Here is an 11,299-nt window from a genome sequence, read left to right on the forward strand (position 1 = left end):
ACTTCCTTGTTCAAATGTCACAAAGGGAACAACGACAACAAAATCATCCAAGCGAGAAACTCTGCTGACTCCTGGACTTTGACCTGGGAGAACAATATCCTGCTGGTGGGATATTGTCTTACAGGCAGTTTTAAGACCCTTGGTAAGCAGGATTCCTGCACAAAGGCTGTTGGTCCTGCTGGCTTGCAAGGCTTGCCTACATTTTTAATAAAACTGTCAGAGTAAGCAATGCCTGGCTGCAGTGTAATATTAATACAAATTCTTAACTGTCAATTAGTTAACTGGCTAGTAAAAAGAACCTGGTTTATAAGATTGCTGCTAATGAATATAATGCTTTGTTCTGCAGAAAAACATCTGCTTTGGATATATAATTAGAAAAAGGGCCCCCTCCCTCCCTCCCCACAGGGAGAACATGTGCAGCTGAAAAAAGGAGCTCATTATACCTGTGAGGGGTCAAAGTCTGTGGATCTGTGGCTTATGGTATTATGACAGATTACAAAATCACTCTATTATGTTAGCCAGCCTGTTTCCAAGCACCTAGCAGAGAGCCAGCTGGGCACTAGCCGCTCTGAAACAAGATTCCCGTTGGTTTTCTTCCTTGGGTCTTGTGACAGGTCAGCTGTTGTTGACATCACCCCATGGCTCACTCATGTGTCAGGACCTTTCTGTCTGACTCCTGCCTCTGCTCCTGCACGCTCTCCTCAGAGAGTCAGCCTGTGCCTCAGGCCACAACCAGCCCCAAGAAGGGCCCGAGTGGACTGTGAATCCATGGGCAGCCCCACGGCCTGGCACAATGCCTGCCTCTCGTCTTAGGAGACCAGACATATTTCTTCAATGAATGAATGAGTGTACTCAATCCAGCACCAGGGCTTTAGGATAAACCAAATCTGTTTGAATTGTTTCTGGAGTGGTTGGAAAGAGGTAGAATTTAAGGGGTATCTGAATCAAAGCAGAGAAAGGGAGCCAGCACCAGAAGAGTATCTAATGTACTTTGTTTGGGATTTTTCCCAAGTGGTTTTTATGAAGCCAAAAAATAAGAGATAAGGGGAAAGTTCAGGCAGAGGAGGTCAGGAACTTCTCAGGAACTCTGGGTATGAACAGGACACAGTGAAAAGACTCATATGTTCGGAACAAAGGAAGGGCCCCCGATGACCTTCTTGCTGGTGCTGGTCATGTGACATAGAGGCAGGGCAGGTCCTCTGTCTTAAAGATTAGACCGGGTCCCATAGACCCTTTCTTGAAGTCACACTCTGCCTGGGATGCCTTAAAAATTTCAAAACAATTCAACTACAAAAGTCCTTACAATGAACTATATATACTGTAGTTCAGGGAACTTCATTCAGCACAAGGCCACGTTCTCCAAAGTATAATTTTTATTTTTCTTAATAACTTACATGGGGATTAATATGGGTTTGTGGGAGGAAAATTAGGGTGAGTAAAACAAATGTTAAGCAGATTTCTTTCTTGTAGTAATTCTCAGAGCCTTTAATATGTCAACGTGCATTATAAATCTCCAAGAGAAAGTGTGTGAGTGTGTGTGTGTGTGTGGCTAGAATTCCACAGAATGCTTTTTGATACTGGCAATAATTCCACTTTCCTCTTATTATTCTTTTGTTAAAAGAAATTCCCCATCAGTAACAACACTTTTCAAAGGTCTTCGTTTTTTGTGTGTGGCAGGGCAAAAGCCAAAATGAAAGCATATACACCTGAAATATATCTTTTCAATAAGAACCAAATACGTTTTTCTTCTAAGTTTTAAGTTTTTGCCTACTGAAGCCAGAACTGGTATCATTCATTTTTAAAAATATATAAAATAGTCCTTTAGTGACCATTATAAACAGAAAAATATAAGGAAACTGCTTTGTGAAAGAACATAAAGTTAGAAAGCCAACTAACCAAAATATAACTTTAAAAATACTTTTAAATAAAACTTAACCACAAAAACAGATATAATGTGATTTTATTACTATATGTTTGAAAAGTAAAATGGCTCATTATTTTCATAATTCCTAAGAATTCCATTTTGTAACTTGCCCAAGGATTTGACTTTGTTTCCCAGCAGCCCCAAAGGCGGCAATATCTGCTTACAGAAGCTTGATTTGGACTGTGTAGGCTGCTGGAGTCTTTTTCAGGCGTTTTCTCATTAAAACAAGATTGCACTCAAGGTCGGCAGTGTCACGTAATCACTCCTGCCTCCCAGAGGCTTATGTGATAAGAATTTACCTTTTCCTTTTCTTTGCAATAACAAACTTTTTCAGAGTTAATGCCTGTAAAGCATTCTCTGAGAGGAAGCTACAAATTTTCTATTTTTTTCCTTCTTAGGAAGTCAAAAGATTATCAATTTATTTATCCTTCATTTCAACCAAAAGATTTTCCCACAAATTTCCTACATTTCACTTGCTTCCTTCTAATGGAAAATTTACAAATCATACAGAATAAAAACAACTGATAATGGCATGAGCTTTGGTCCATTGTCGCTTGTCATTTAAGAGGTGTCTACTGCAATTAGAAATAAAATTTTCATTCTGATATGACATGGATTTTTCAAAAAGTAGACTATAGTAGGCCCAAGTAAGAAACATGTCTTAATCAGTGAGTCAGCGTTTCGTTGGGCCCTCACCTACTGCTCGCTCCCACACCCGCAGGCGCTGCTTCTCCCTGCGGCGGGAAGGCCACGAAGCCGAGCCTGCCCTGAAGGGTGCTCCAGGGAGCGAAGGGGGGAAGGAGGACCCTGGGGCTGCAGGCCGAGCCCCCCAGCTGTGCTGCAGATCCATTCAGCAGGCTCACCCTTGCAAAGCAGAGAAAGAAAGTGAACGGGTCCTGAGCTCTGAGAGCAACCCTCCATCCCGTGGAACTCACCCCTCACAGACTTGCCCAGAGTCCGTGTTCTCGAAAAGTCTGCTCGATGGCTGACTTACAGAGCTCTCCTAGCTCAGTGATGAGCTGGATTGTTATAGCTCCTCTGCTTGCCTTCCACATCCCTTCTCCATCTTTGAGAGCCCTGCTCTGTGCCCAAGGAAACTGACCCCTTAAGATGAGAGAGCGAGCTGGCCCGCCGTGGCTCAGCTGTTGAGAATCGACCTGGGATCCAGGCGATCGGGGTTCGATTTCCTGTCAGGGCACATGCCCGGGTTGCGGGCTTGATCAATGACTCTCTCATCATTGATGTTTCTCTCTCTCTCCCTCTCCTTTCCTCTCTCTGAAATCAATAAAGATATATTTAAAAAAAAAAGATGAGAGAGCGGGAGGAGAGAGGGGTCAGATTTTATTCTCTACCCTCCCTGCTTAGGTAGCCCTGATGGTCCACACCTACGGCTCCCTTAAGGTGGCCCCTCTTTCATGCTCCAGCTCTCACCAGATTCCAATACCAACCCCCACCCCCACCCCAGCGCTTGCTCTTTCAGCCCTAGGGGAAATAAGGGCTTCCTGCTGGAGCCACATTCTGGGTGCCTAGAAATACCTTGTAATCAAAACAAGTCTGAACTAAGAAGAAAAAGTTAAATAACACATTCTTCCTATTAGAAATAGACAATAAACTTCCAGGAGTCCACAGTAAATTAATAGAATGAATGCTTAAGCAGGTTGAGATCTAAGAAATATTTATTGGCAAACTGGACAAATCGAAGGTGTTTAGAAGAATATGAGGAAGCCAGTTTTGCTAATTTTTGTTTTCCTTCTTACACTAGTAATTTTTGCTTTTAAAATTATAAGAGGCAGAAAAATAGTAAGATGAGTCCTTCAAGCAAGAAGGAATAGATTGAGAGGACACTAAAAGGAGGTACCGGACCAGAGTGATGGGGAGAATTGAGAGAGAGAACAGCCTGTCAGAGAGCTCCAGTCTGGGAGTCAGGGGGCCTGCGTCACAGCCCTGGCTCTGCCTGCTTGGATAAACCACTTTGACTCTAACTTCTACACCTGGAAATAGGAGGCCTGGAATAAAGGATAATTAAGGTGCCTCTTAGTTCTAACAGTCTATCATTCTAGCACATCCCCTATTTCTAGCAGGAAATGAAGGAAGCGAGGGAGTAGGGTGCATCACTCTTGGGTTCACTCTGTCAAGAGAGTGACTCAGATTTCTCAAGACGTCCAGATCAGACGGCACTGCTCCCACCCCCCTGAACCAGCCTCAGATCACCTCATGGGCAACTGAGGCTCTGACTTTTCCCTGGAGGGGTCAAAACGTGGTCAGTGATTATTGGACTAGGGGTGAGGGCAGACCCAGGGCAGGGCTCCTTGTTTATAATTCATTAAATAAGTTATCTAATTCCCTAGGCAGAGAGAGCAGAGCCAACTTAATCTTCCTCTTCCCTCCCCACCCTCTTCCTGCCCTCTGAGGAATCCTGACCCACACTAAATCCTATCCAGAGGAGCATACCTGGAACCCATCCAACTTAGCAAGTGCAGCCTGCCCAGTGGAGACCTGAGCAAACCAGTTTCACACAGGAAAATTCAATAGCCTGCTATTATCACAGCCAGGGAGGCAGGGCAGGCCCCTCCATCTTTCGGGGCAGTGATTTAAGCAGGGGGAGAGGTGAGAATGGGGGAAAGTGATGAATGAACACACGAGGAAAGGAAGCTCTACCAAAGTGTGCTCCTGCTCAATAGTTGGGGTTGAAGGGTAGTGTGTGAGAAGAAAGGAGTTTTCTTCTAGCTCTTTAAACTGTTTTCCCCATTTCTGCCAAAATGGTCAGCAAGAAGTTTCTCAGTTCTTAAAGAGTTCTGAGAAAGGAGACTTGGCACATAGTAGGTGCTTAATATTTGTTGAATGACTAAATCAATGAGTGGATGGGCAAATCTGTTGGTCACCATGTTAAGTCCCTTTCACCAACAAAATGAAACCTGATCCACAGAAGAGAAAATGTAACAAGGGTTAGGGGCTCCCTGCAGGCTCAGCTGAGGCTGATTGTCCCCAGGCAGAGTCATAAAGGGTCAAATCACACAGAGGCTATTTTCCTTCAGTCAGGTGCTGTTATTAGGCAGGCCCTTCTTATGGGCCCAGGACCATGCAGATGTTAGTGTCTGACTTCTGAGAGCTTGCAGCCTGACTGAAGAGGCTAGGGTTAGCCCATAAAGAACAATGATATATCTCATATAAGTCAATAAATAATCAGTCTTAATGTAAGGGAAACTGTAATTGCAATTAGAGTTGACGGGGGGGGGGGAGGTAGGGAGGGAGATGAGTGGGGCTGGAACAATATAGAAAGCTCTACTGAAGCGGGATTTGACCTTGATGCTGAGAACAGGTGAATGTTTGTTCATTTGTGGGGAACTTGGGTTAATTTTCTGAACTCTGATCCCACCTGAGTCATCACAGTGCCATTTTGCAGATGCATGGCCGAGCCCCCTTCTGGTTTTCCTTGCAGTATGCATGGCAGGTGAGATTTCATCACCCTTAGAACAGAGGGGGACTTCACAAAGAGCTATTTGAGCGCTGATGAGGCCAACAGGTGTGATTTTGAGTGTTGCTGCCAGGCTATAACCTAGACATAGAAATTTGCTGCCTCAAATGTTCCATCAGGAGAATTGGCTGGGGACCCCTAATCCTCAGTGAAACCATCTTGATTACAGAGGAAGAAACGACAACATGGTACTGTTTAACTGCTGAACCTTACAATGAAATGCAAAACGGCATAAAGTTCTCTGCCTGTAATGCCTCGGTTTAAGCAGTTAATCTTATTTTAGCTGAATGGCATGTTCATTACAGCAAACAAATAGGTAATGTGTGGGATTACTGAAAGGAAAGATAAATTAAGCCAGTTATGAGCATCAAGCAGATTGTTTTTAACTGTCTGACTTAACTTGGTATTTTTCAAGTCAGATCTAATAAACAGCCATTTAGCAGAGATTATGCAGATGGGATTCCTGCCCAGAAAAGGTATTATATGAGATTCGAGATACAGGTTTGAAGGGCAGCAATCCATGGTGCTCAGCACTGGCCCCGCCTGGAATCTTCGGGGCTTAAACTAGAGGGTTCCTGAATGGTAAAATAGCACTTCTCTCTTTTCATTAATACGTGATGTTTTCACCATTGATGCTTTTCATGGGCAGCTGAAGAACCTTAATTCAAAGCCTCAAACATCCTTCTGCAATGACCAGCTATAAAGACACTTTCCAACAGAATGTGTGGTTCAGGACTGTATTTTATCTCATTTACATGTTTTCTCCAAACAAGTATTACTCTTGATTCCAAAAAGCATTCATTGAACGAGGGATACAAGAGGAAAAACCTGGAGAAGGTTACAGTCTGGTCAGGAGAGGAGGGGTGATGATCATAACATAGGAACCCAGGAGACGGTGTGCGAGGCTGAGTAATCTGGCCTCACGCTGCACAGCGCAATTTGTGCGCAATGCGGTCCGTGAGGAAAGAAAGGAGTCCTTCCCCGGCAGCACGGGCTCTAGGTACTGGCCATTACGCTGCAGGCTGTTTGTACACTTAACCTCATTTAACTAGCACAGTAATCTTGCAAGGTGAGTAGTATCAGTGCCTCCCATTTCACAGGTGTGAAAAGTGAAGGCTCAAAATAGTAAATTGCTTGTCCAAGTACAGGGGAGAGCAGGAGGTCTGACTCCACAGCCCTTGAGCTGTCCTTTATGGTAACCTGCTTCTTTAAGAAACATAAAGAGGCAAGAGCAGAAGTAAGTAAAAAAAAATGTCATGAAAGGAGTGGAATTGGATCTGAGTGAGAATGTACCTTCAATCCAACTTAAAAATAGCAAAATTCTTTACCAATACCCACTTGACAGTCAACTCGACTTCCAGGAATAGCCTAAAGGAAGAACCTTCTTTCCAGACAATGCAACAATCTTAAAACATTTTAACTCCAAGAGTCTCCTCTGGAATGTCATGCCATTGTTGTGTGCTCTCATTTTCTCTATATACAATTTTTTAAACCCCACAGTGCATTCTTGTTATATACGGTCAATATTTAGATTTATCCATATGTTTTACCCTTTTCATCAATCTTTTCTTCTTGCCCCTCCTTTTCCATCTAGGTTCATTGTACTTCTGTCTGAAGAACCTGTCTTCAGTTATTTCCGTTAATGCGGGCCTGCTAGTGATAATTCTGTTGTGATGTCCAGAGATGCCTTTATTTCCCTTTCAATTTTGAAGAACTTTTTTTTGCTGGGCATAGAATTCTAGATTGTTGTTACTTTCTTTTAGCACTCTCAAAATATTCTGTTTGCCTTCTGGCTTTCATTATTTCTTTTGAGAAACCAGCAATAAGTTTAATTATTGCTCTTTTGAAGGTAGTATCTTTTTTCTCTAGCTGTTTTGTAAGATTTTTTTTCTTTGGTTTTTCATTTACAGTGAATGTGACTAGGTTTTTTGGTTTGTTTTAAATTCTTCTTGGGCCCAGCTGGGCGTGGCTCAGTGGTTGAGCGTCGACCTGGGATCCAGGCGATTGGGGTTCGATTCCCGGTCAGGGCACATGCCCGGGTTGCAGGCTCGATCAATGACACTCTCATCATTGATGTTTCTATCTCTCTCTCTCCCTCTCCTTTCCTCTCTCTGAAATCCACAAAGATAATTTTTTAAAAAATTTATATTCTGCTTGGGCTTCACAATTTGTGACTTCACCAGTTTTCAAAAGTTCTCAGCTATTATTTTTTTTTTAAATTGCTTCTGTCTCATTTCTCTCTCCTTTGTTTCAGAGATTCTAAACACATTTATGTTAAATCTTACTGCATTCCCTATATTTCTTACACCTCATCTGTATTTCTAAAATTATTTTCCTAAATGTTTCCTTGTGGAGATATCCTAATGCAGTCTTAATTATCTCTTCAACTATGTCTTACTTGCTTTAAAAAACCCTTTCATTGAGTTAATTTCACTACTATATTTTTTCTTGGGGACTTGGTTCCTTTTTATGTTTTCCAAAGTTATCAATCTTGTTTTTGTTTTATCTCCTAGAATTGAGAGGAGTGGTACAAAACTTTCCTGTCCTCTGGCTCCAGGAAAACGTTTGCTGTGGCGGTGGAGGAGTTGAAGCAAAAGTCATCAGATGCTGGAGGGGGGCAGGAAACCCACTTGTGACCAGGATCCTGCACTGATACAAAGCAGAAGTCTGCTTCCAGTGAGAGAGGGACAGGAAACTTGCTCTCACTTAAGACTCACCCCCCCCTCCCATTACAATGTAGAGTCTGACTGCCATGAGAGAGAAGGCCCACCCCTAAAGTTTAAGAGCTCAGGACCTGCATGAGACTGCAGCTAGAGGGGGGGAAACAATGGCTGCCCCAACCACAAGCCTTGCACAAAGAAACAAGCAACAGATCTCTACAGCTAGGAGATGGGTGGGGTCAGAGAGAGATCTCACTTGTATAGAAACATCCAGCTGAAAGCTGAGGGTGAAGCAGGAACACTGAGGAAAACTTTGGCATTCCACACACTAAACATAAAGTAGAGGCAGTCCACCACTGAAGGAATTTGAAATGTGTAATACTGAAGGTAACGATATTAGCAATAAAACTCAAGCCCAGATGCACTACTGATGGGAGCTATTAATGGCTGATAGAAGCAGAGATTTGACCATTTGCAGGTATAAATACTGTTTATCCCAGTTTCTACTGTTCTTTTAAGTGCAATATCTGGCATTCAATAAAAAATTATAAGATACATTAAAAAGCAAGAAAAAGTGATAATGACCCATTGTCAAGAGATAGTCTACGGAACTAGACCCAGATATGGTCCAGATATTGATACTATCCAAAAGGAACTTTAAAATACTTGTGATTGCCCTGGCCAGTGTGGGTCAGTTGGTTAGAGCATCATCCCATGCACCAAAAAGTAATGGGTTTGACTCCCAGTCAGGGCACATGCCTGGGTTGTGGGTTTAATCCCTGGTCTGAGCACGTGTAGGAGGCTGCTGATCAATGCTAATACTGATTTTTTTTCCTCTCCCCCCCTCCTCCTTCTTTAAAATCAATTTTTAAAAATTAAAATAATGGTGATTAAAATTCTAAAGGATCTAGTGAAATGGGTGGACAGAAAGCAAACAAAAACTGATGGGGAATTTTAGCAGAGAGATAGAAACTATAAAAGACTTAAATGAAGTGCTAGAAATAAAAATATAGTATCAAGAGATGAAGAACCACTTTGATATGCTTGTCAGCAGACTGAACCCAGCACAGGAAAGAATCAGTGAACCTGAAGGAGGTCAACAGAAATGATCCAAACTGAAATACAAAGAGAGTGAATAAAACAGAAGAGTGCATCCAATAGAGCTATGAGACCATCTCAAATGGTCTAACATAAATTTAATCTGAGTCCCAGAAAGCAGAGAGAGAGCAGGGCAAAGAGTATTTAATGGTACAATGGCTGAGAATTTTCCAAAGTTAATGACAAAAAGATCCAAAAGGCTCAGAGAATTCCAAGCAGAATAAAAAACAAAACAAACAAAAACATACCTAGACTCATCACAGTAAAACTGCTGAAAATCAAAAATTAAGAGGAAATCTTGATGGGAACCAGAAATAAACAAATACATTACATATAAAACAAGTGTACAAATTATAGCAGACCTCTCACCAGAAACTTTGCAAGGCAGAAGGCAATGGAGTGATTTCTTTAAAGTACTGGAAAACTTAAGATTTTACCACCATTAAATCAAGTCACTTGAATTTTTGGTGTTGGTGAAGCTAATTGGGGCTAAGAAGAAAAATGGTGGCACTATGGGAACAAGAGTAAATTATAGGACTTTTAGATGCAAAGAGCCGGGGTGAACTTGAGAGCCAGAAGTGGAGATTGGTGTAGCCACTGTGGAAAGCAGTATGGAGTTACCTCAAAAATTAAAAATGGGACTGCCTTATGACCCAGAGATTCCAATTCTGGGAACTTATCAGAAGAAATACAAAACACTAACTTGATAAACTATATGTACCTCTATGTTCATTGCAGTGTTATTTACAATAGTCAAGATTTGGAAGTGGCTCAAGTGCCCACAAGTAGATGAGTGGATGAAGAAGCTGTGGTACATTTACACAATGGAATACAACTCTGCCATAAAAAGGAAGACAATTTTTTACCCTTTGCAACAGCATGGATGGACCTAGAGAACATTATGCTGAGTGAAATAAGACAGAAAAAGACAAGTACTGTATGATTTCACTCATATGTGGAATCTAATGAACGAAATGAACTAAGGCAAAATAGAGACAGACTCATAGAGAGCAGGCTGACAGGTGTCAGGTGTGAGGGGCTAGGTGGCATTGGTGGTGGAGGGATTGAGCAAAAAAAAAACCCCAAAACACATGGACATGGTAACAGTGGGGGAGATTGGGGGGTGGAAGAGGGTATGGGGGAATAAATGGTGATGGAGGAAGACTTGACTTGGGGTGGTGAACACACAATATAGTGTACAGCTGATGTGTTATAGAATTGTGCACCTGAAACCCATATAATTTTGTTAACAAGTGTCACCCCAATAAATTCAATAAAAAGGGGAAAAAAGAAATGATGTGGATATACCTCTTGAAATCAGAACATCAATAAGCAAGGACCCTAACCCAAAAGCATTTTCCAGAACTTGATCAGGTGAGAGACTGCATTATCTAAATCACTCTCAGCATGGTGGGGTTGGTTACAAGCAAAATTGCAGTGCCCCTCCCAGCACCTATCCCTGGTGTTTCAAAGACACAGAATGAGTGGTACAGATTCAGAGATAGCAGCCAAACTATGAAGGACAGTTCCTATGATTCCATCTATTGTGGTATGAAGAGACAGAAGGAAAAACAGTGAACAAGGAATCCCCTGGTGCAAAGGACACACCCCTAGGAGGAAGAGCCAAAGTAGCTTAACAGCCATTTCATGCTGCTTTTATCTCAGATGTTGGGTTAGAGCAAGGAGGAAGTCCTGAGTGGATGGTAGGCTAAGTGTTCCAAGCAGTGTTGTCAAACAAAGCTTTAGCCCCCATTGTTTCCCCAAAGTCACCCCCAGAAGTATACAATCTAGTAATACACAGTGAATTTGCCATGCACATACAGCTTCAAGACAAGTGACCCCCAACTCCCCTATCCCATGGAGACTGCCATCCCTAGGTCCCTCCTATATAAATATTTGGGAGTCACAGGGTAGAGGTATGCAAGGTAAGGAGATTCAATCTGGAGATTTTCCTGTTCACCTAAGCTCTTTACATCCTAATGCTAGCTGTTTTCCCACACCACAGTAATTCGTTCTCCAAATCCACAGGAAAAAATCAATGAGAGCACTGTGTGTTAGGGGGAATGGTGGGTTTTGACTGGTAAGAGTCCCTGTACCATATTTACTGGAGAACAGCCAGGATAGAAAGATTTTAAAAAGCCA

This window comes from Miniopterus natalensis, chromosome 5 (genome assembly GCF_054644295.1).
Source record: "Miniopterus natalensis isolate mMinNat1 chromosome 5, mMinNat1.hap1, whole genome shotgun sequence".
NCBI lineage: Eukaryota > Metazoa > Chordata > Mammalia > Chiroptera > Miniopteridae > Miniopterus > Miniopterus natalensis.